At 42.0% G+C, this 23,697-nt stretch overlaps 1 protein-coding gene across 4 annotated transcripts in view; it reads left to right on the plus strand.

The window, feature by feature from the left end:
- The window catches only part of extl3 (exostosin like glycosyltransferase 3), a 212,458-nt gene that overhangs the window by 113,511 nt on the left and 75,250 nt on the right, over positions 1-23,697 (plus strand). Inside the window, exon 3 of one of the 4 annotated variants that reach the window (XM_062968804.1) lies at positions 5,157-5,266. The exons of the other annotated variants lie outside the window; for them this stretch is intronic. The gene's annotated coding sequence lies outside the window, so the exon portion shown is untranslated. The remainder of the gene's footprint in view (positions 1-5,156; positions 5,267-23,697) is intronic. 4 annotated transcript variants of the gene reach the window in all.

Consider the following 23,697-nt stretch of genomic DNA (forward strand, 5'->3'; position numbering starts at 1 on the left):
AGGCCACGGACCGTATTTTAGTTCTTGGGGACCACTGTGTGGTCCACGAACCACAGATTGGGAACCACCAGACTATACGCTCACCTATGGAAACCCATTGGCTGACGACGAAGATAAGGTCAAACCTCCCCTGAACAGATTCTGCCAAGAAAACTATGTGAGTCAGAAACAACTTGAAGGTTGAACCTTGACTCCAAATGTATTCAGGTGAATATATTCTCTATGAGTCATTGACAGTGCATTTCCTCCATCCTAGAAACATATATGCTAATAATGAGCTCATTTTCCCAAAGTGGCACCTGCAGTGAAAGGGGATCAACAGACATGTTTGGGGAAGCTGCAATTTTTGCAAAATAATAGCAACAACAAAAAAAATTCAGAAATTAAATAGTCCATGAAGACTGGTGTCTGTTGGAGTCGGTGGGGCAATATACAGGCAAATGGCATCATACCTTATATAAAATCAAGGCTTGCTTTTTGGATTTATTAAAAAACCTTTTCAAGCTATGGACGGCTGAATTTGTGGATTCAGTCCATGGATACAGAGTGCTAACTGTCTATGCTGCCTCTACTGCATTTTCCCTTTAGAAAAGGCGTTCACAGGGAGACAGCCTTAACCGCCCGCATCTCTGGATTTTTCTCCTCCCCTTTTAATTAAAAAAGCTAATCTTCTCTTTCTTGGAAATCTTCTATTTTAATCTTAGTCTTTTTTAATCATTGCAGGAGGTTTTTTTTAGTGGGTAACAGGTGCAGTTGTGCGTACCCTTTTTACCATCCAGTAATTGCAAGTGATTCAAGTACCATTCCGAAGAGTATGTTTTTTGATTCCTGACGCGACTAACTCACTTTCCCAGTGGAGTTTATTCCCCATATTCCGTATTGGAAGAGGCTTTCTTTTACTACAAGGATGGGAGCAGGTTGTCTCTGTTGATGAAGGAGTTCTGACTGTTTCCCTCTGGCAAATAAATAAAAAAAATCAATCCGCAATGTATTTTCACAAAATGCTATCTTCCAGTCGTAATGTTTTCACCCATTAAGTGTTTAAATTCTCAAGTGCAACATTGTGTGCCAGAACAAGGAGCAGCAAACAATGCCCTCCTTTCCTGCAAGATGCTTTGGCTTTGAGAAACTTGGCATTTGTGACATATTTTGCACAAATGGGGAGGCTACACTACAGTTGCTTGTGTGGACATATAAAAAACGAGAGGCAATGAATGAAGTGTTTGTGGCTTTTTGATTGATCAGCCAGTCCTTGAGTGCTTTTTTCTTTCTTTTTCTTTATGTATTTTACTTGGCAAAGGAAAAGGATAATAGCTTTTTATCACAGAGACAGATCTTAGGTTTCCTCAATCAGAAGCAAAGTGCTCCTTGTCTTGTTTTTCCTCCTCATAGAATCATAGAATAGTAGAGTTGGAAGAGACCTCATGGGCCATCCAGTCCAACCCCCTGCCAAGAAGCAGGAAATCGCATTCAAAGCATCCTCCTTCTTTTTCTGAAGATAGGCTGGCAATTTCTAAGCACTGCTCACTGAGAACAAGAAGTTTGGGATTGTTTCTCACATCTATCTCACCCCCATCTCCCCTTTCCCCGTGAACCTTAAAGACATGGAAGGATCTTTAACAAACCAGAAGTGGACACAGTGTTGTTCCGGGTGAGGTCCAACCAAAGCAGAAGAGTGTGGGATTCTGACTTCCCGCGATCTAGATCAGTGGCTCCCAACCACGGACCACTAGTGGTCCCCAAGAACTTAAATAGGGTCCTCAGTCTCACTGTTACTACATCATTGCAACGAGAGCAACTGGTCTTGCGAAACTCTTTTATAGTGCTGAGGCAATGGGGATGTCGGGAGGGGAGAGGCTGACTACCCACGAAAGGCACGATAACAAGCCTCCTGATTGCTGCTTCTCCTCCTCCCTCCCTCCCCCTGAGCGAGCGGAGCCATTCCATGTGGCACTTGGAAGCAGGGGCGCCTTGGTGTCTTCGTTTTTAGGCCTGTTCCTGGGGTTATTTGGGGTGCTGATACCGAAAATTTCATTGGATAGACCACATCAGCTGGTATTTTTGGGAAACATTTTCAAATGAAAGCATTGTCCAGAATAGTGAAGCAGGCTTACAGCTGAGAATCAAAGCCCCTCTTGGAGCTCTTTCTGAACTCAGAAATTTGTAATCCAAACTAGATGGTGAAGATGAGATTAAAAGTGATCATTAGAGGCAAAACTCCCGGAAAATTGCAGATCACAGACCTAAATTATAATTGACATACATCTTCTGCCCTGTTAACCGTGTCCGCTTACTACTTAACATGAAGCATTAGAGGTGCATCCCTGTACAGGCACTAATTTGGGAGTAAGTCTCTGTCTAAATGCAGTGGGACTGACTTGTGAATATACGGAAAATCCTAGCTTCGGCAGAAACAGTTGTCAGGTTGTGTCTCTTCTCGGTGAATGTTCTGCTGTGACTCTTGCTCAGTTTCAATAGCAGCAGCTGCCGAGACCCATAATTACCCTTTCCGCCCTCTCTCCTCCTGCCTCTTACCTAGTGAACCCTCGTTCTGGAAATCCCTTCATTATCTGTTGATCTCAGCACGGTTCTCAGTATGTGGTGGATCTTTTTAAAAGAAGACGTGAGTTATTTTTTTCACTGTTGGATTCACAACATGTCAATTTGCTTGGAAGGAGGTTTGGTGGGTCAGAGACCCCTTGTCCTTGGTTCCCTCCTGGAGAGGGATATGCTAAAACAGACTCTTAAACTATTAAAAACCAAGGGAGGAAAGAGAAATAAATCTCTCTCTATAAAAATCCAAGTATATATATGTGTGTATGTATGTATGTATGTTGCTAGGTGAAGTGGCCCTCTGTGATGTCACTGGAATGGCTTTTTCTAGGTGGACTCCAAATCTGGAGGGCCAAAGTTTGCCCATGCCTGGTCTGTACACTAGACAGCTGTGGATGCATCTTTGGATCGCATTGGCCTTTTTAGCTGCCAGTTTCCATTTCTAGGTCATTGGTCCGTGCTTTTTAAGAGCATCGTTATGGGACCAATGAAGTTCCTTCTTTGCAAGTAGAGCAGCAAAGCCGCGGGGGAGAAAGATGAGCCATAATGTGCTTTGTCAGCCCTGTTTGGATTGGGCTGTTGGGACTGGAGCGTTTGATGTATTTTTCTTAAACATGTTGTGGTTGCACTCGGGAGACTGCAAATCAGATGGGGAAGCCTATTGGAATCCTTATGTTTACAGCTATTGATTCGTGATCCAGAATTGTATCTGTGGTTATAGAGCTCTGAAAGGAGGAGGAGGGGGTGGCGGTGGCAGTTTGTTAGATTGGGTAATACTGTCAAGGAAAAAAAATTGTGTGAATGAAAGCATGTGCTCTAGTATATTTTGTGAAGTTTAAAGGCACCACTGAAGTCGTGTGTTGTTTGCTTTTGAATGAGATTGTTGGGCTCCTTGAGATCCTTTTTTAAAATGATTTTTATTAAGTTTTCAAAAAGGTTTACATAAAATAAGGGGGGGATAGAAAAGGGATATGGGGAATGGAAAAGTGAAAGAAGTATTAGGAGGGGTAAGGGGGTCAAAGTAGGTCAAAGCTTGGGGGTATAAAAATAGGGAACATGGGGAGGTGGGGTTGAGTTGGTTTTCCATCCTTATCATCGCTTTATTGTTTGGCCATTAGGCATATTTATGCCCTCACTTTCAATGCTTTTTCCTTTCTTCAATGCCACCGTCGAACATTTGTCCAAACCAAACTCCATTCTGATATCAGTGCTAAAAATTCGGACGGTGTTGGTCCAAATTTTATTGTTGTTGTTGTTGTTGTTGTTGTTGTTATTGTTGTTGTTGTATGACACAGCAAACAAGATAGACATGCTGGATTCTTTTTTGTTTGTTGTGTCATACAATAAAATAATAATAATAATAATAATAATAATAATTTATTTTATTATGACACAGCAAACAAGATAGATATGCTGGATTTCGTATCACAAAATCACAAGTCGAACACTTCCCAAGTGTCTAGGACTGTGTGATGTATTTTTGGATGATGCGTGCAGATCCCAGTAGGGTGGCCTTTTGCAGTTGGCAGATCGTGATTTTGTCAATGTCTATTGTTTTCAAATGCCGGCTGAGATCTTTTGGCACGGCACCCAATGTGCCAATCACCACCGGGACCACCTGTTCTGGTTTCTGCCAGAGTCTTTGCAGTTCAATCTTGAGGTCCTGATAGCGGCTGAGTTTTTCCTGTTGTTTTTCGTCAATGCGACTGTCACCTGGGATGGTGACATCGATGATCCAAACCTTTTTCTTTTGCACAACTGTGATGTCTGGTGTGTTGTGTTCCAGAACTTTGTCAGTCTGGATTCGGAAGTCCCACAGTATCTTTGCGTGCTCATTTTCCAATACTTTTGCAGGTTTGTGATCCCACCAGTTCTTTTCTGCTGGGAGGTGGTACTTGAGGCATAAGTTCCAATGAATCATTTGGGCCATGTAGTTGTGCCTCTGTTTGTAGTCTGTCTGTGCAATTTTCTTACAGCAGCTGAGGAGATGATCAATGGGATTATTATTATTATTATTATTATTATTATTATTATTATTATTATTATTGGAAGACACTAAAACAGACCAAAGTTATCTCTGGATCTGAGAAGGAGGCCTGTCTGGTGTAGCCCTTTGGATAATTATTAGGATCAAAATGCCAGAATATTTTACATCCATTATCTAACCTTATTTTTTAAAAAGCACATAGGTTGGTGGCACACTGTGCTCGTTCCAGTATGAAAGAGGGGGGAGAGTATTCATAGATATCATTTGCTCCAAAGTGATGCAGACCGAATAGCACAGTTTTTGCTTAGCTAAGCATCACCAGAACTGGTCAGAGCTCAGGTTCCTTGGCATATGAAAGGATCAGGCACAGATCAGGGAAAATTGTGTGTCTGATATCCTTTAGGAAAATCATCAGCCTGCTAGGTTTGGATGAGTACACCCCTCTCGGACTTCTTCTCGGCATTCCAGACTCTGCTTTCTCCCTTCGATGACGGGAGGACTGCTGGGCTCCTTTCCAGCCAGCACGCTCAGACACAGCCCGTACTTGCAGAAAGCCTCTGATCTGTATCTAAGCAAGCTTCCCTTTTTTTGTTTTTTCTTTGTGTGCTTTAAACAGGAGGCGAACTCCTAGTGATTGGCATTCTCTGCAGAGAAGCTGTGGAGAGGAATTTGCAAATGCATTGACTCTGCTCTGCAGGCCAGAGTCCAAGAGAAGAGCGTGAAGAGGTAATGTGCAAGAACTAAAGTTAATGATAACGATCATATATTGGGGTTGCAATTGGTCTGACCAATTATTGGAGGCAGGGGGAGAGAGCAAATGTTCCTGAGAATATGAAAGAAGTCAAATTCATGGAGTAAAGTAGTCATATTTTGGTGTCTACCAGCTCCCCAAAATATTGTGGATATTTTTCCTCTCCGCGGTACAGAGTGGCTGCCATTGCTTAAAAGACATATTTCTGCAGATTACGTGCATACAGATAAAAGCATGCACTGTATGATGAGGGAGCGTGGCAGCTGGGATGAGCAGCTGCATTGGGAAGCAGGTGCTTGGGATGGGAGTAGCTGAACTGCCCGGGAACTGGAATGCCGCCTTGCTTATATCGTTAAGGTTGCACCTCATGCTTCATTTGAGATAACTCTGTCCTCAGAGTAGTACTTCATCACTGAGTTGTGCCAACATACCTTTTTCTTAGAAGACAAAAAACAAAGATTGGATGCACATCTTTTAGAAGAGCTTCTTCTGCGTCCTGCATGATGGAGTTGGACAAGATTGTCCCCGTGGTCCCTTCCAACAATTTTAAGATTCTGTGATTCGCTGTCAGTGCCGTTATTGTCCACACGAGTGTCTGAGATAGGAGGACTTTGCTTTCTGATTATTCACTGCATACACTTTGTTCTATGCACAAAGTATGAGAACTATTGCATATGAAATTCAAACCATGTGTATAGGACAGGATTGGGTAAACTTAGGCCCTCCAGGTGTTTTGGACTTCAACTCCCACAATTCCTAACAGCCGATAGGCTGTTAGGAATTGTGGGAGTTGAAGTCCAAAACACCCGGAGGACTGGAGTTTGCTCAGGTCTGGTGTAGGTTATACATGAAACATAAATAATATTTCATGTTTATACTTGGGCCCCATCTCCAAGATATGTCATTATGTATATGTAGGCAAAAATTGGAAAAAAAAAAACCCAAACATGCCTGTTCCCAAGCATTTAAGTAAGGATACTCAGCCTGTTGAACTTGAGTGAGAAAATATTCCTAGCTTGGGCCACACTCCGATTTGAGGTAGGTCTTGGGGGCCACATTCTTGCAATTGTTGGGACCAACTTGTTGCACTTCAGGGCTGGTTCACCTTGCTCTCACACACATACCACCACAGCAAGCTTGGTTAAAATAGTTTATTGATAAAAGATAGCAAAGTCTGGATAAAAAGCAGTAAGAATGCAATAATCCAAATGTAAAGGCAGTCAGTAAAAACAATAATCCAACACAAAGGCAGTCTGTAGAATATAGTTCAAAGTCTCAAATATAACAAATCAATCTTGAAAACAAGGCAGCATGAGCTTCAAAACACCATCCAAAATGCAAGATCCTGGCATGAACAAAAGCAAGAATACTTTTCCAAAGCATAGACAAGACAGGAACTCTGTGTCCAAAACCAATGTTACGTCATCTGAATTTTTTTTCCTGTTTCTCCCTTATTTAAGCATGCTTACATGCCAAGAAAGCATTCCTTTGTCCTTGAGTTCCCACATGTTTACCAACTATCCTAAGAGAATGTCTGGGACTATGAACTTTTAGCTTTAACCTTGTATCCCTATTTAAGGAAGACTCCTCTGACTCGCTGCCAGAGACACCTGGGACTTGTTGATGTTCTGAACTCTGTTGATGTTCTGAATCCTGTGAAAGGTCACCCTTACCACTAGCTTCTGCTTCACTGCTAGTCTGTTTATCACAGGCTTCTGTTTCACTGCTAGTCTGCGGCCTCTTATTTAGGCCTTACTCTCACAGCACAAAAAGCCGAGAGCTTTCACGATCTCTTTGCATTCATTAGAGTCTGTTCACACCTTCTGTTGGCATTCTCAGAGTGCACAGATATCAGGTGATGCATAGACACAATTGGGGCAGGATTTCTAAGGGGTGCTGGTTGTAATGGGTGGGTGCATCGACTTTCCTGAAGGCAGCAGATGGACAAAACTTGTTTCCTGCTCTGGACTGGGGGGCCTGATGATGAACAGCCCTCTCTCCCTTTGTCCCGGAGTCACAAAAGTTCCCTTTCAATGCCCCCCCCCGCCATTTTGTGCTTGAATCTTTGCATCCTGTGCTTTTCCCACCAAAAGAGTACATCCTTTTTTTTAATGCTCAAGATGCCTTGAAGCCGGGCTCCCAAGGGGCCCTGGTGCTTTCTCATTTCAAAAGATTTTGCTGCTTTGAGGCCAGGTTGCGGTTGGCTCAAAGGAGCGTGTGGAGGAGGGAGAAAAAAGGAGTGGGGGAAAAAGTTCAGAAAGTAAAAAACAGAGAAACATGCCTTTGGCTACGAAGGTGAGCTATGCACCGCTTTCTGGAGTTTTAAGTTGCTGTTGCGTTGGCTGGCTTTTTACATTTAAGCACTTAATGTGTTGCTGGGGAGGCGTAACATGGCGATAAATGCTCCTTCTTGCTTTTGAACTGACATTGTCAACTGGCTGGGCTCCAGCAGCTGATCTGCCTTGAAATAATTGTTTCATAATGTGGTTATCTTTAGGAAGGACAAAAAGCATGTAGTGAAAGCCAAGAGCCAAAACCCAGAGCGTGGAGAGTCTGCTGCCATTCATGCCACCCTGGAACACGTCCCTTCAGGGTATTTTATGTGTTGGATTCCTTGTGATTTGACCATCACATGCATAATTGAGCTGCATGTTTCCCATGTTTTGCATTGCAATCTCACCACCTCTGGCTCCTGAAGGACCCCCCATTAGTCCCCAAAGCCCTCTAACTCTCTAACATTTACAAATGATAATTGTGTGGTTTTGGGGGCAGTTTTTTATTGAATACAATCCCCATCGCACCCAGTATTGTATTCTCTCTGGTCTTGGAAGTGTAGCAGAGTGAACCCTGGTTAGTTCTTGGATGGGAGACCACCAAGAAATTCCAGGTTCTGTAGGCTGTATTTCAGAGGAAGGAATAGGCAAAACCACTTCTGAGGGTCCCTTGCCTACGAAATTCCAGAAAATGGATGGAATTACTATAAGTCAACAGGCAACTTATATGTAAATAGACACATACAGTGAGGAACCTAAGAGCCTAAATACACTAAAGCAGTCATGGGCAGACTTTGGCACTCCAGGTGTTTTGGACTTCAACTCCCACAATTCCTAACAGCTGGTTGAAAACCCTGTGGAACTCATGGGGTTGTCATAAATCAACAAATGACTTGAAGACAGATTCACACAAGGAGTTGGACCTGATCCACTGCAGAGTCAGCGAAGGATGCGAGGACGTAGATGAAAAACGCCCTCCAAGGTGCCCTTCACTCTCTAGATATGATTCAAATATGCTGTGTTGGGATCTTTTAAAAGTCTTCTTTCACTTTTGTGATAAAAACTCTTCTGACAGCACTTGGCAGGAACCTCAATGCATAATTTAGCCCCTGCTCTGACGCATTAGCACATTTTACGATTCTCACAGGGGCAGGAGACCTAGGTGTACTGGTTAATTTGCGTCTGCTGCTCTTCATCTGCTAGTTTACTGCTCTTTGAGGAAATTCTCTTTGCGGAAGGGACGGCGTTGGCAGGCTTCCAAGCTTCAGAGTGGTACGACATAAGGTCCACGGAGCTCTTCATGTCAGTTGAAGAGACGGAGCTGTCCATCTGGTCATGGGTGGTTGAACAAATATTCAGCAGTGTGTTCCTCATAGATAGCAAGGGCACCACGGACCTAATATTGAAAGTAATTACCTGATTTGGAAGGTTTCTTTGGCTGGTTGTATCGGGAGTCATTATCATAGGCTATCACTCATGGTTGAGTATGATTGCCTTCTAAGCATAGGTCTTGGTGGTGGGTCCATAGGTGAGTGTAGAGACCTATACTTGATCCGCATGTTCATTCACAATAAAGACATCGATTTCAAGAAGGAAGGTGGTCCTGACCATAGTTGGCTTGACGTGCCTTCCTCTTGGCACATTTCTCCCTTTGGCCCTCTATTTATGCCCCTTCAAAATCTATAGCACCATTGATAACAGCTGACCTCCAGTTCCAACACTCAAGGACCAGGTCTTCCCAGTTTTCAGTGTCTATGCCACATTTTTTAAGGTCAGCTTTAAGCCCATCTTTCAATCTCTTTTGTTGTCCACCAACATTCCATTTTCTATTCTTGAGCTGATAATTAAGTAACTGCTTTGGGAGACAATAATCGGACATTCGGCCAACGTGTCCCAGAGAAGTGGATGGTGGAGGATCCTCGCTTTAGTTCTGGTGGTTATTGCTTCTTCCAGAACACTGATGTTTGTCCGCCTGTTTTCTTTCTAAGAGATTTGTAGGATTTTTCAAAGAGAGTGATGTTTGTAAATTGTCTGTACAATAGAGTTTGAATGACAGTAGCTTTATAAATGAGCATCTTGGTATCTCTATGAATGTCCTGACCCTCAAACATTCTCTAATCAGCATTTAAGAGTCAGGAAACTATTCATTGATCTCCAGAAGTTCATTAAATCTATAATAGTCCAGTCTTGGCCTTCTGAACCTGTCAGAAACAATTGAGCAGAATTATTTCCCACTCACGTGCCAAGGACCAGCACCATATTTGTGCCCATTGATTATAGTTGATTCTGTGGCAGCCAATAGCTTGGGACTGGCATTAGTCTATGGATCACCATTATAAGTAGCACTGTTTCAGTCAACAGCAAAATTTGTTGAAACGTCTTCCTGGAAGTGGTTGGTTAGAAAATCTCAGGTAGTAGGTGCCATGAGGCATCTCTGGAGGATATGGCTGCTATCTAGAATAGACAGTAGTGGCCAGATGGATCAGTGGTTAATTTCCATATATGGGAGTTTTATTTGGTTTTATATTAGCTCAATGGATTATTTGAGAAAGAGACATCGTTCTCCTTGCTGAGGCTTCTTGCTTGCCACAAATTGATTTTTTTTTAAATCTGTCAGTCAGATTTGCATGCATACATTGATATCATCCATCAGTTTCATCATCTGGGAAAGGAAATGGAAGAGTAAATTATGTGTTGATATGAAGAACATGTCACAATGTAAGACAGCCACCATTACCTCTGGGAAAAGCAACAACATGCTGTGAGAAATAGCACCGGCTCCTTCACTTTTACTAGATGCAGTTGGATACAACATCCGTCTCAAAAATGTGAGTCATATAGCAGTCAGTATGGAGAGACAGCAAGTTCCAGGTCTGATTTTCTGAGCTTCAAATCAGACAGATAGAAGCAAATGCTGTCCCCATCTTCAAAAAGAAACCCAAACAATCTCCACCCAGTCAGCCTGGCATCCATACCAGGAAAGAATCTAAAGTAGATAAATATCCAGACAGTCTGCAAACACGTAGAAAGGAATGCCATGCTCACAAAAAGTCAATATGGGTTTCTGAAGAACAAGTCATGTCAAACTAACCTTACCTCTTTTTCTGATTGAGTCACAAGCTTTGGGAACAAAGGAAATGCTGTGGATGTAGCATGGATTTCAGGAAGGTCTTTGACAAGGTTCCCTGTGAAATTCTCACAAATAAGCTAGTAAACAAGGGGCTAATCAATGGTACTATCAGATGGATTTGTAATTGGCGTTTGGAGGGGATGAACCTTGGATGATGGGAGTTGCAGTCAACCCACATAAAGAGGGCACAGTGAATCCCACCAATAATGGATCTGGACCAAACTTGGCACACAGACCCATTGTGACCAACTTAAAATATAGGTTGGGTTGGGAATTGACTGAGGTTGATGGAAGTTGTAGTCCACACACATCCAGAGAGTGCACTAATGATGGATCTGGATTAACCTGACACACAGACACACATCTCCCCTAATGACCAATAGAAAATACTGGTTTTGGAGGAGATGAACCTTGGATGATGGGAGTTGCAATCAACCCACATAAAGAGAGCACTGTGAATCCTATCAATGATGGATCTGGACCAACCTTGGACCCATCACTGGGGAGAATTGACTTAGTGTCATGGGAGTTATAGTCCACCCACATCCAGAAAGTCAAGTGAGAGGCCATGACAGGCATGTTTCCCAATGGCTGGAGAAGAGAAGGTTAAGAGAGGCCATGACAGCCATGTTTACATATTTGATAGGATGTCATATTGAACATGGAGCCAGTTTGGGAGACTAGGGCACAGAGTGATGGATTCAAATGACAGGAGAAGATATTCCTCCTATACATTAGGAAAAACTTCTTGATGGTGAGAACTGTCTAATAGTGGAATGCACTGCCTTGGAGTCTCCTTCTCTCGAGGTTTGTTAATGGAGACCGAACAGTCATCTGTCCAGACTGCTTAGATTTTACATTGCTGCCTGGCAGGAGATTGGACTGGATGGTCCTTATGGTCTTTTCCAACTCAAGGATTACATAATTATGACCGCCACACAAGATGTTCTTTGCAAAAAAGCTCACTTGTGTGATTTTTGCAAGTCATTTTCTTCTCATTGGGTAGGTTTGAGCAGTAATCCAAGGGACCTGGATTTAATCTAAATACTGATTTTTACTAAATCCCTTTTCTGTACTCCATAATTCGTTGTGATGGTAGAAGGCACACCGTTTCAAAGTTAAACTGGGGATGTTACTGTGTTTAAGCATTTTCTGTTTTAAGCAAACAGTTCTCATCTCCCTTCAACTGTCAGGTTGAAAACAGGGGTTTTCAAATCTCAGATCCTAACCACTTAATGCTGAAAATGAAGGGAGTGGTGCAGCTGTTTGCACCATTATCAGCTTTGCTGAAACTCAGCCAGAGCCTCTTATAATGACTCTTATTGTGCATGTTTGTGCCTGATAACCCCATCTTCAGCTTTCTCCCTGCCCCATCCCCTTTTCTTGTGTTTTGCTTATAGGGTGGAGCAGGAAGCATGGCAATGATCAATGTGGGTTGGGGATTGAGGGAGAGGAAAGGCAAATAGTGGAGGGGAAAAACCAGGACACAAAGGTTCAGGATCTTGGGAGGGATGTCTCACCAAATCTTGCTTTTGAAGCTATTAACTGCAGAGGATATTTAATTTTATTTTATTTCAAACCAGGATACAAAAGTTCAGGTTCTTCGGCAGGATTTCTCAGTGAATCATGCTTTTAAAGAGAGAATAATAAAATAAAACTTCCTGGAGAAAGGAACAGGGCAACCCAGTTTCAAGTAATATAAAATATAGAAAAGGGCCTGGAGAAGAGGACAGGGCAACCTAGTTTTAAGGTCTGATCTGAAACCTCTGTGCGGGAGAGTGCTTCGTTCCCCTCGCTCTTTCATTTCTAAGAGACTTTTCTTGCAGCCAAACTGATAAAGAGTTCACTGGAGGGAAAGCCAAACAACCTGTGGAGCTGTTGAAATGTGCACTTCTGACTCTGTGGGTATAAAACTGGTGCCAAACCACCAATTTTCACCTTCGTCGGGTGCAAACTGTCCGCCGAGAGAGCAAACAGCAAAAGATCCCCTTGAAGCGAAAGGGCAGTCTGGTGGGATTGGGTGAGGCCAAAGCGAGCGGGCGGACCTCTCAGATAGGCTTCCTGGTTGAATTTCCTCCTTGGTTTTGCACCACTTGTGGCCTCTTTTCTAAACAGTCTCCATGAAACACAGTCTATTTTTGTGTTACATTATTCAAAATCTTATTTCTTCTAGGTGCAAGATACACACACAGACTATCATCCGTTTTTATTTATTTATTTATTTTATTGTCAGACCACAATTACTTTTTCTCCCACTAAAGATTAGTGCAGCACTTTCCAAAGATTTCGTGTTGGTGACACACCTTTTAGGCATGCATCATTTTGTAACACAGTAATTGAGTTTTACAAACAAACCGGAGATTCAACCTGTTGGAATTTTAAAATATACTAAACTATTTTGAAGATTTATTTTCATGTCAGGAGCAACTGGAGTTGCTTCTGGAGTGAGAGAATTGGCCGTCTGCAAGGATGTTGCCCAGGGGATGCCCGGATGTTTTGATGTTTTTACCATCCTTGTGGGATGCTTCTCTCATGTCCCCGCATGGAGCTGGAGCTGATAGAGGGAGCTCATCCGCGCTCTCCCCGGGTGGGATTCAAACCTGGCAGCTTGCAGATCAGCAACCCAACCTTCAAGTCACTAGGCTTTTATCCCCTAGGCCACCGGAGGCTCCATTTTGAAGATAAAATGCTGGGTTACTTTCAGTATTTTAAGTGCTGATTAAGCATGAGGATAATGAAACCCTGAAGTTAGGTTTGCATTGGGTGTATGAGATAATGGAACATTAAGTTGCACTAGAGCCCCGAGACACCTTTTCACAAACTACCCTCTCCAGATAATCCAGTAAGTAAAAGTTTATTCAGAGAACAGTATATAAAAAATAAACAAATCTAAAAAGGAGAATCAAAGTTCAAAACGTTATTTCCAAGATAGCCAAGATGCCAAAATCCTTTCAATAGTTATCAGACTCCAAAGGCGCCAATTTTGTATTTATATGCATATTTTTATCAATGTTTAATGTATTTAATTTTAACTGATTGAATTGTTTGTAATATTTTTATATTGTGTTTTATTGTAAGCCGCCCTGAGTCCCCTATGGGTTAGAAGGGCGGGATATAAGTATTGTAATAAATAAACTACAGACTCAAGAATCAACTCACAGATATATCCATAAACATAATAGGATGAATCTAAGGCAGGCAACCACACATGAAACTTGAAATGTTAACAAACTTGAATACATGACTCCAAAAACGTAGGAACGTAGGAACCGAGAGCTGTTCACCTGAATTCAACGTTGCCCTCACAAAGGATTGTACAAAGCAGAAAACCACTTAAAAACCCCAGTCCCTCCCATGACATCAGTCCATACACACCTGCTTTTCATCTTCTTATCTCTAAGCCGCTGGGAAAAGTGAGTCTGTCTCTGTCCTATGCTCTGCTTCCCAAGTTCCAAGCACCTTGATCTGAACAAACATTTGTCTCCCACATTTCTCTCAGCTTTTGGCAGATTCTCATGAGAACTGATATCGCTTTCTCCAGTCTCGTGGGAACTGCCAGGAGATTCCAAAACAGCTCTCTCCAGGCCACTTCTATCCTTCTCTGGGCCCTCCGAATCTATCCCAGCATTCCCTTTCTCATCTTCTGAGCACTCAGAATCTGACCAGGTTATAACACATTGCATCATGCAAGTGTATATATATATATAAGAACACCAACAGAATAAGTTGGTGTTGGATGATGTATGGTGAATTGGAGGATTCTGGAGATAGCAGTGAATACTGTAAATAGCTACAACAAAAGATAAAGCCTTCCTGGGAAAGAAGCTCCTGCGTCTTCTTGTTTATTGCAAGTATTGCTCGTACTATAAACAGTATTTAATACTACTCGGAGGTTTGAACTGAGAAACTCTGCTTCAAGTTGAAGAAATACCTGACATACTAACACCTTATAAGAGATATGGACATATACATAAGCTGTCATAATGGCATGTATGGACACACATGGAAACATGTCATTGAAAATTTTAAAAATACATGATTTATTGCTTATTTCACAATCTCAGAGGTTTCTCCTTATGTTTGTGTGACACACCTACGCACTGAGGCCAACACACCAACATGTCACAACACACACTTGAGAAAGCTCTGGATTGGTGACTAAACGTTTTGTTAAACACTCCCTCTGCCAGACTGCACTGCTATTCTACTACTAAATCATTTTTCCTCTAAAGATGGTTTGTCAAAAATTTAGAACATGGTAGCATTCAACTATAAGAATGAATGCCACTTGACTTTAGTGGTTCCACAGCTCATATAGGTCTTCTCTGTGTTGTGTTTTAATAAGAGACCAGAGGTATCTTCTCAAACTTATCACACATTTGCTTTTTTAATAATCCATGAAAATAGTGTGCATAACTCCCATAGGGTTGGTTTTGAGGGACTAGAGAGAACACCTCTCTAGGTATCTCCAGTTCCTTCAGCATAACTGTATGGTCAACCTCTGGTATCCTCTCAGGTTAAAGAAATATGAGTTTTTAATTTATACTTCTCCTATAATTGTGTGTGTGGATGGATGGGGGGGGGGGGTACCATTAACCCCAGCAAATGTGGAAGGCCAACTGTACTGTGTGGTAGAGTTCAGCTGTATGTAACTTCACTAACCGTAGAGGCCATTGCCATCAAACCCATTTCAACTTCAGAAGACAATTTTGAAACGTGCATAGAATATACTAGAGAAAGAGAGAGAGTGGGTTTTGCGTTTTGCGGTGCTCTCCTTTTTAAACTCTGCTTTTACTAGACTTCATAATTGGAGAACGATCGATTTTTATTTTTCCCCCGCCCGTGTTTCCCCACAATGCTGCAATTGTTCAAGTGGCTGCTCATTTGGAACGATTGAATTGCCTGTTGCTAGAACATTATGTGATTTAGATTGTTGTCCTGTGAAGCTTGTATAAAGTTAATAACCTGCACTACTTCTCAAGGTCTGGAATGTAGCTGTCGGCTAAAAGTATATCAGTTTTGGGCCAGTTGCTGCCTTCTACTGGGTGGAAACAGCGTTTATATCTGGACATCATCCCTAGTAGAGGTAGTCCAGCATGGGCATCGGGGTGACCTTTATATAAATGAAGTGTAGAATTTGGTTCTGTATCTAGTTCTTGCATTTGCATGAACAAAGGCTAACACTAAATTGCATTCTTCGGTCATTATGACAAGCCATGATAGTTAATCCATAGTTAATCCATCTGCTTCCCCAGGGCTGTTCCAATACTTATCTTGCCATCTGATGCTGTGTTGAGTTAATGTTGGGCTCGTTCAGGCATGGACCAACTTGGGTCCTCCAGGTGTTTTGGACTTCAACTCTCACAATTGTGGGAGTTGAAGTCCAAAACACCTGGAGGGAGAGCCAAAGTTTGCCTATGCCTGAGCTGGTTGAAGGCCTACCAGTTGCAATATATTCCATATAAAGCAATTTCTATAGTTTGGCTGTATTCCACTTCTGCTGGTAGTCTTCTCATTGCAGACAGAATGGGATATTGGACTTCCCAATTGCTCTCTTGTCTGTTTTGCATTTGGTGATGGATGGGTTTTTTTCTGAGCAGAGGCAGATGGCAACTCCTCTTCCTCATTGGCTGCCTGATTAAGAAGCTGCTTTTCCTGCAACTCTGTCCTCCTTACAGGATGATCAAATAATTGCAGGAGGAGAGAGTACACTCTTCCACATTTGAAAAAGTGGGGAAATTGCAAATTAAAAACCTACTGTTTCTTTTCTATCTGAGAGAAAACCTTCCTGTGAATCTATAAGTCTTCCAGAGTGAGTTGTCGAAGGCTTTCATGGCCGGAATTACTAGGTTGCTGTGAGTTTTCCAGGCTGTATGGCCATGTTCTAGAAGCATTCTGTCCTGACGATTGGCCCATGTCTATGGCAGGCATCCTCAGAGGTTATGAGGTCTGTTGGAAACTAGGCAAGTGGTGTTTATAGATCTGTGGAAGGTCCAGGGTGGACAAAAGAACTCTTGTCTGTTAATGGTGCAATTGGCCACCTTGGTTAGTATTGAATGGCCTTGCAGCTTCAAATCTTGGCTGCTTCCTGCCTGGAGGAATTCTTTGTTGGGAGGTGCTAGCTGGCCCTGATTGTTTTCTGTCCTTAATTCCCCTATTTTCTGAGTGTTGTTCTTTATTTACTGTCCTGATTTTAGAGGGTTTTTTAAATACTGGAAGACAGATCTTGTTGATTTTCATGGTTTCCTCCTTTCTGTTGAAACTGTCCACATGCTTGTGGATTTCAGTGGCTTCTCTGTATAGTCTGACATGGTGGTTGTTATCGTGGCCCAGCATTTCTGTCTTCTCAAATAATATGCTGTGTCCAGGTTGGTTCATCAAGTTCTTTGCTATGGCTGCCTTCTCTGGTTGAGTTAGTTTCCAGGGCCTTTCATGCTCCTTGATTCGTGTCTGGGCAATGCTGCTGCATTTGGTGGTCCCTATGTAGATTTGTCCACAGCTGCATGATATACAGTAGATTCCTACAGAGGTGAGAGGATCCTTCTTGTCCTTTGCTGAAGATAGCATTTGTTGGATATTCCTTGCTTCATCCCTATGGAAATGAATATATATACAGTAGAGTCTCACTTATCCAAGCCTCACTTATCGAAGTTTCTGGATCATCCAAGCCATTTTTGTAGTCAATGTTTTCAATACATCGTGATATTTTGGTGCTAAATTCGTAAATACAGTAATTACAGCATAGCATTACTGCGTATTGAACAGCTTTTTCTGTCAAATTTGTTGTCTAACATTATGTTTTGGTGCTTCATTTGTAAAATCATAACCTAATTTGATGTTTAATAGGCTTTTCCTTAATCCCTCCTTATTATCCAAGATATTCGCTTATCCAATATTCTGTTGGCCTATTTAGCTTGGATAAGTGAGACTCTACTGTATATGTATATACCATACGAGCAGTATTGGTATATACATATAAATGCATTAAAAGGCACATAGGCTAGAGATGGGAATGAGAACAAGGAGATTAATTGTGAGAAAAGCCCCACCGACCTGTCTGCTAAAGTCCCTTCCAAACCTGCTATTTGTCTGGATTAGACTAGTGTTTCATGCCCCCCTTAAAAGCCAACTATATGCAGTGGGTCCTTGGTGTCAGGTTTGGTTTGGTCCCAGGGCACCACATGGATACCGAAATCCATGGATGCTCAAGTCCCATTATATCCATATACGTCATAGGAAAATTATGTCCCTTTATAAAATGACAAAATTGAGGTTTGCTTTTTGAACATAGTGTTTATTATTTTCAAGTTGTGGATGGGAAAACCTGTGGTTGCAGAATCCATGGATAACATTGAAAGTTTAAGTTTTGACCGTGTTTTTCATCCAATGACCAATTGTATTTGACTTTGCCAAAAAAGTTGGGTGCCACTTATCGCTGACATGACTTTGGGATTTAAGAACTTTCAGTTTCCAGGCTACAGTCTCTACGATATGCAGATTAACAGTGTCTCTGTGTGCAGATTAACTACAGTATCTGTATGTGGATTAACAGTGTTTTGAGCTTTTGACTTTCCCCCCACCGCACACAGCAGAGATACTGATGGCTAATCCCACCCTACTTATGTCCAAAGTTAAAGGCTACCAAACACTTCTTGCCTCACCCCTATGGGAAAGCATTATCTCCTCTGCCATTGCATTGTTTACAGAAAGAACGCTAGAAAATGCCTGCTTGTTGTCACCTTTTCCTCTGTTTCGGTAAACTGCCACTGACTTCCCTCTTTTGCAGCAGTTTTTTAAAAATAATCTTAATTACTGGCACTGCAAAATTCCCAGGCTGAGAGTTAATTCAGTACAGCTTGTCTGAGCGAGCTGAAAGAACCAACATGTTTCTTAGATTAGTAAGGTCATACAATAGGATGCCTCTTTTTAAAACTGTTCAGAGAAGGAGACCCCATCCACCTCTCTAGGCATTGGTTGCATTGCTCAATAGTTCTTACAATCAAGAAGTTCCTTATTGAAATCTGTCCTCCTGCAACTATAATAATAGTGGTAGTGATGATGATGATGATGATGATGATGATAATTCATCTTAATAATTGTATTTGTTATCTGCGGCTCGAGGTGGGGTACAACATGGTCAAAGAACCACAACACCATTGAAATACATATTACAAAACATACAGAAGACCAACTTTAATAAAATGCATGTTAAAATGCACAGTTTAAAATTGACTGGGTAGGCCTTCAGTTGTCTCTTAAAGCTACTTTGAATCTCCTTGTGAGAGAAAAAGTGGGGTATAAATATTTTCTTTGTAAATATTAGTGTAAATAACGTCTTTAGTGCCGCTGGGTTCAGCAGATAAGATCGACTGTTGTTATCGTTCTTTGTCGGTGCCACTTTTGTCATTGCAGAGTGGTCTGACGGATGAGCAGAAGGTGAGATCTGACTCATCAATCAGTCAGGATGCCGGTTTCCTGACAAAATACACATAACAACAACAACAATAATAATATTCCGGGCGCTGATTTAGCTGTGGAAGCTCTTCCAGCAGGTCATTCTACAATCTTGGGGTTACCGATGAAAAGGACCTCTGGGTGTTGGTTTTGGGTGGCTGGAGTAAACGTCCCTCAGAAGATCTAAATATATCTTAAGGGGCCATGGGTTGTAGGGGAAAAGGCCATCCTGTAGGTCACCTGGACCCAAAGCATGTAGGGCTTTAAAGGTCAAAACCAACACTTTGTACTTTGCCCAAAACGAATTGGCAACTAGTGGAGTGAATTCAATACCGGTGTAATATGCTCACTCCTGGATGTTCCTGTAATTGGTCTGGCTGCCGTGTTGTTAATTAATTGGAGTTTCAGACCAACTTTGAGGTGACCAACAAGTGCACTACCATTAGCCAAAGCTGATAATAAATGCTCCTGACCATTGCATCCCCGTGGGTTGACATTGGAGAAATGGATCGAGGAGCACTTACAAGCTGTGAACATAGTCATTCAGGGGGAATATGACCCCATCTGCCCTCTAGGGCAGGAGGCAACAAACCTGCCCCTCATCCATATGACAGCCCTTGAAATGTTTAAAGACTGCAGTCATGTCACCCCTCAGTCTTCTTTTCACCAAGTTGAACATGCCTGGCTCCTTCAACCTCTCATATGTTTTGTTTTCCATACCTGTTATCGTCCTTAATGCTCTTCTTTGACCCTGCTCCCACCACATCCTTTTAAAGTGAGATACCTGGAACTGAATGCAGTAGAATATAGTGGACTATTCCCTTGGCCTGGCCCTCTATTAATACGGACTAAAATAGCATTTGCCTTCTTTTGCCATTGCTTCACACTTTTGCATGTGCACGAAGTAGATGCTGAGCCATGTATTTCCCCATACTATGCCTATATATTTGTTTTTTGTGTTCTATGTGTAGAACTTTTCATTTGTCTCTGTTGGAATTAATTTTATTAATTTCTGTCCAGTTTTCTAGTTTGGTTGAGTCTTTCTGAATTGTGTTCCTGTCTTCCAATGTGTTAGCCATTTCTTCCAGTTTTGCATCATTTCCTGGCATCTGGGCTGTGGCTATGCAAAGTTCTAAAGTGAGAGTCCAAAGACTTCAATCTATCCCTTCTCCCCAAATACTCAAATGGGGAACTAGAAGTAGTTACCATATAGGTAAAGAAGACAAGTCTCTAAAGATGTATATGCTTGAAGATGCAGAGTGTGGATGGGAATGAAGACTTACCAAAAGCTTTCTTCTAACTTGGGTGTAGTCTGAATCACAAAAGAAGCTTTAGTTCAGTGAGAAAGTGTTCGTCTAGCCTAGCCTTTTCAAGCTTTTAATCCTAAAAGAACTCTTGAAATAATTTCCAGCTCTCAAGGACACCTACATAAAGATTCTTAGATCTACAGCTCAAAGGAAGTATTTTTAATTCACTGTTTCTTGTGGAACATTTCAGTTTTGGGGAAACATGATTGAAAAAAACCTTGGCCTAGAATGAATGAATTAGAAGAGACTAAATAAAATCACTCAGAACAGAAGGCCATCCAGACTCTGTTGCAGAATCTCCAGAAAAGGAGACTCCAACAGACGCCCAGGCAGCATATTTCAGTGGAACAGTTCTTACCATCAAGAAGTTCTTCCTAAGGTTTAAATGGAATCTCTTTTCTGGAGTTTGAATCAGGGACTCCATGTCCTGGTCTTTGGAGCAGCAGAAAACAAGCTTGCTCCCTCCTCAACGTGGCATCTTTTCAGATACTTAGACCTGGCTGTCATGTCCCCTCTTGACCTTCACTTCTCCAGATCAAACATATCCACCTTTCTAAGGGTCTCCTCAGAGTGATGCATGGTTTCCAAACCCGTTTAGTGTTTCCATAGTACCTGTGCACTTCCCTATTTTCAGAGTTGGGTTTGTTTCTCTTTTGATATGTCAAGGTGCAGAATGGATGGATGGGCAAGAATTACACCTTCAACACTGCCATGTTTACTAGCACATCCTGTCTATTGGTACATGAAGATCACAAAGTCCTGCTAAGCCCAGTGTTTAGGATCTGAGGTAGAGAAGCATATGGTGCCTCCCAGGAACACGAGTGAAAGCATGTATTGCCTAAAGCCATTCCAGTTATTTTGGCACAGAAGATAGAAATCCTACAAGCCCTTCTCTCCACCAGTAGAAATAGAATAGTAATTGGTTGGCTGTTCATAGCTCTGAATTTACTATCCTTGGTGGCCTCCTCATGTTGCCTTATGGTTTCTGCTGCACATCTTGTAGGACGTTTGGAGGATGTCCTGCTTAAAAAGGAGCATGGCTATGGGGTAAATTGATCCTTCACCCCATTAGAAGCAGTTTGAGTACAGAGCTTAACTTGATCTCTGGCTAAGAACATGAAATGCTGAGGCCAGGGACCATCCGCCTGCCTCGGCTCAAGGGGTAATTGGTCTGACTTAGTCTGGCATGTAATTAAATTTATATCACGAGTCTATTCCTGCATAGAACGTGGCAGCGTAATCCCCAAGACAATGAAAGAAGAAGTGAACAAGGGGGAGATGTAGGCGGCATAACAAAGATAACCCAGTCAAGTCCTTTAAAAGGTTTTGAAAACTAGGAAGGGATTTCGGCTACTTTTAAAAGGAGAGTGATAACAAAGAGGTATCACAATGGAGAACGTTTCTCAACATTGCCATGTTTATTTGTTTTATTTATATCACATCCTCCAGCACAACCTTATGGGCAACATCTGGAGTCATCCTGGAGGACCTGGAGATGCCTAGAGAATTTTTTTAACAAAATGTGCAAATAATCAAATCTGCACAAATTAACCCCACAGATGTGGAGAGGCAACTGTATAACCTGTAAAGCTATAATCATAGGATCACAGAGTTGGACGGGGCCACAAGCACCAAAGTCCATCCTCTGGATTGTACAGAAATCTATAGCTAAACCTACCAGCACAATGCCTTTGCTACAAATCTTTAAAACCTTTGACTGTTTGTTTACTTGCTTTATGATTTTAGCCTCCAAGCATTAAATGTCTAAGTGCCTAAAAATAAATGAAAATCAGTAGTCTGTGCAAGTTATATAAAAGCAGAACTTCTGAGAGATATGATCTAAAAAGGTAATGTGTCCAAACCCTGGCTTATGACAGTTGCAAGCTTAGATATCTAATTTGTTTACCAGCTTCACAGAAGAAAAAGTCTAATTTTGTGATCAATGGTAGTAGATGGATTCTTCTCTCAAGAGTGTAGTCTTCCACGGACGGGCTTTGAGTCTGGGAAATAGAGACACTTCTCAGTCTGGCAGAGCCAGACTCCAGATTCTGCAAGATGCATCTATATATGTTCAGAAGACAATCTTAGGTCAATGTATGGGGCAGGGAGTAGGAGGATTCCAGAGAAACACATCCTGTTGAGACAGAAGATAGGAAGATGCTTCAAAAGGTCACCACTTCTGCACAGAGAATCATTGGTTGCCCTCTCCCCTCTTTGGAAGAACTTTATAGTTCCCTCAGCCTTAAGAAAGCTCAGAGCATTCTCAGGGATCCATCTCACCTAGCATATTCTTTTTTAAAAATTCTTGCCAACTGGCAGACTGTATGGGGTGACAAAGGCAAGATCAAACAGACTGAGAGGCAGCTTTTGTCCTAGAGCTGTAACTATATTGAACTCCATGGTTTCACATTGTTGTGGCATTGGGGGCTGTGCGGAGGTGGAGGGAGTGTGGAGGGATGAGTGTGTTGTTTTGTGGTGTGTGCTGCGGAAGGCATTTAATTTTGTTGTACAATGACAATAAAGTTATTCTAAGTTCTAAGATCATGTTCTAGAGCAGTGGTTCTCAACCTGTGGGTCCCCTGGTGTTTTGACCCTCCTCCTGCCTTAAAGATGAAGGAATACACAGAAACGGATTAACTTTGACCATTTTATACACATCTGATCTTGGTGTTACCTCTTTAGGTCTGAAGAGAATGCTTACTAGTGACCAAGTTTTGACTGAGATTTCCAATTTGATTTTTGTGACTTTGCTATGGCCGTATAGATGTTTGTATGTGTTGCAGTGGTTCTTAACCTGTGGGTCCCCAGGTGTTTTGGCCAACAACTCCCAGAAATCCCAGCTAGTTAGGATTTCTGGGAGTTGAAGGCCAGAATATCTGGGGACCCACAGGTTGAGAACCACTGTTCTACAGGGCCAGGTTACTTCTTGAACATGAGCCATTGTTGTGTGCCTTCAAGCGTGCCTTCCTGACATATGGGGATCCTAAGGTGATCGCAGGGTTTTCTGACACTGAAAGTTCCCATGACTGATTACCTACTCAGTTTCTCTGAAGCAAGATGCTACATCTATAAGATATTCATTCCTTCAATATAAAGCAGTCTTATTTATTGGAAACCACAACAATTAGATACTGGCAACTCAGTTATGAATTCTGCAGACCCATTGTTGCTTGTCCTATTCTGAGTTGGTTTTCTGTTCAGCTCTTTCATAATATTCAGATGCTGTCAACATCTCCCACCTT

This window comes from Anolis carolinensis, chromosome 1 (assembly GCF_035594765.1).
Source record: "Anolis carolinensis isolate JA03-04 chromosome 1, rAnoCar3.1.pri, whole genome shotgun sequence".
Lineage (NCBI taxonomy): Eukaryota > Metazoa > Chordata > Lepidosauria > Squamata > Dactyloidae > Anolis > Anolis carolinensis.